Below are 2,441 nucleotides of genomic sequence, written 5' to 3'. Positions count from 1 at the left end.
CGTGTAGGAAAACGTCATGTCCTGTCACCGATGTCATGTAGGAAAAAATCTATGAGAGATTTTTTACATTAAATATGGCCAATATCACATCTATTCTAAAGGAATAGACAAAGATTTAACGGGATTTAAAACCATCTCCCCAGAGCAGCTAGCCAAAGAGATATCATAACACAGAGGTGCTTCATTGGTTCGTACTAGCACATAGTGTACAGACTCACTCACAGTCAAATATAAACCAGAGTCTACTACTGAGACTTACTTGCATTGTCCTATAATAGTCGTATATTACTAACACTAAGAAATTAGCCTAAGGTGTTACCAAGCTTTTCTTAATGGATTAATGGAACAAGTTCCAAGGTTTTGAAGAACTTTTTTTAACTATTCCAAATTTTTTCCACCAGTTGTCAGAATAGGAAAGCGAGGTTTCCGTACTCCTTGCAGAAATGCCTCGTTATCATTTACTTGCTCTGGGTTTTTAAATGAGATTCCCACTTGTAGCTGAAATGAAACCAGATATCCTTGATAGGAAAAGATTTGCTGTTAGCAGAATTTGACCTCCTAGATAAACACCAGAAAAAACTGCTGCAGGACTTTCTTCAGCTCCTCCCAAACATCTGCTCCTTAGGTCATCTTCATTTCTTCTTTGTGGTAGGCACCCCGTCCATGCGAGAGCCACAGAAACTTTCTCTTTTGGATACATTTTTGCATTTACCCACTTGTTTCCTGGCCTGACAGAAACCCTTTTCCACTGATCATCACAGCTTGGGGTGGTGGCCTGTGCCACATTTCAGGTTCTCCCTGAACCCCTTGTTTGCAGCAGCTTGTCCTTGGGCTACTTCCTCCAGTAATTACTGTTTCCAGGAAGGGCCAACTCCTTGTCTATGATCCTTTTTGATTTAAGGCATCCCTCTGGGTAGCTCCCAGAAGACAAGATCCCTTTAATTGACTTTCTGTGAGCAACAAGACACAAGATTTGTTCCTAAGTCAGATGAGTGCCTCAAACCTGGAGACTTGGGGTCTCCATACATTGACAGCTCTGGGAGGTGGGTATCTGTTGGTACCGCTGGTACAGTGGCCCAGCCCTGGGGCAATGCCTTCTGGCTCCACAATGACTGCACACAATGGTTTCACATCAGTAAAACAAAATCTTATTTTGGCTACCATATGATATCTTGTATAGACCAAAACAATTGGAGTTAGTTTGGTTCAGACCTGATATTTGGCAAAAGTTTGGTGTTAAATGAAGGAGATTCCCAAAAGGATACAACATACTGCCTCTGAAGCCATGTCTCTGATGAGTTTCCCCATCCAGCACCTGAAAGGAATTATCGGAAACAGAATGGAAAACAGAACAGAAAATAGCAATGTGCTTCTGTGAAACCCAGGGTTTGCTCCCATCCAGCATCCTGATGGGAGGATCCTACCCTCAAGAGGAATGTGGTCCAATTCAAAGAGCGAGAGAAGACACAGATGGTGAGAGATATCAGGGCTCCTCAGATTGGACAGACCCACATGGACTATGAAGGTGGAGGAGGACTGGCGACTCATCAGGACACAGGAATGAGTGGGCAATCAATGAAATGGAGGTTTAGTGCCAGCAGAGAAGCGCTTGCCCGTATTGCACGGAATTAAATTGCCCCAGAGTGCAGGGGAGCCTGAAAGAATAAATTCACAGAGGAGGATGTTGGGTACCTTCCCAGGGAGACAGACCTGCCAAGGGCTGTTGGACACCAATAAAACATCTGGCTCAGAAAGTTCCTGAACTGCAAAATGTTGGAGCTGGGGTGGGGTTTCCAGGGAAAATACCACTCCCAATTTTCCTTTTTATTCTACTCTTTCCTTTCCCAGCTGAGGGCCACTACCAGAGATGGGATATTGGGAGATCTTCATCCTTGCCCTGGCTGTGCAGCCACTCTCACCCCCAGAAGACCTGTCTAGTTCTGCGGGAAAGGATCTGTATCTTTCAAAATTCGGAGTTATCCAAAGTTGATCTCTAGGCTGTGGGGTTTTTTTAAGGAAATTTTTCATCTCCAGATTAATACTGCTATTAAAAATAATACCAAATACTAACAAGGAGCCCCTGTTTGTATCTCAGAGGGAAATGATTTTAATTATTCCCTGAAATAAGGGAATATTTGGACATGTTTACAGCATCTGTGATGCCAAAGATTAATATGGGAGTGATAAGGCAGTCAAGGAAGAGAAAGCTGTGGGAAAGCAGCAATGGAGAGGGAGAAAAGAAGGGGGAATTAGCAACAGGGTAAGAACACAGTGAAATGTTGTCATGGTTTAACCCCAGCCAGCAACTAAGCCCCACACAGCCACTCGCTCACTCCCCGCCGGTGGGATGGGGGAGAGACTCGGAAGGGTCAAAGTGAGAAAACTCGTGGGTTGAGATAAAGACAGTTTAATAGGGAAAGCAAAAGCCGTGCACGCAAGCA

The sequence above is a fragment of the Fulmarus glacialis genome, unplaced genomic scaffold (assembly GCF_000690835.1).
Source record: "Fulmarus glacialis isolate BGI_N327 unplaced genomic scaffold, ASM69083v1 scaffold5079, whole genome shotgun sequence".
NCBI lineage: Eukaryota > Metazoa > Chordata > Aves > Procellariiformes > Procellariidae > Fulmarus > Fulmarus glacialis.
The sequence above is the reverse complement of the archived record's forward strand: the minus strand, read 5'-3'. Positions refer to the sequence as shown.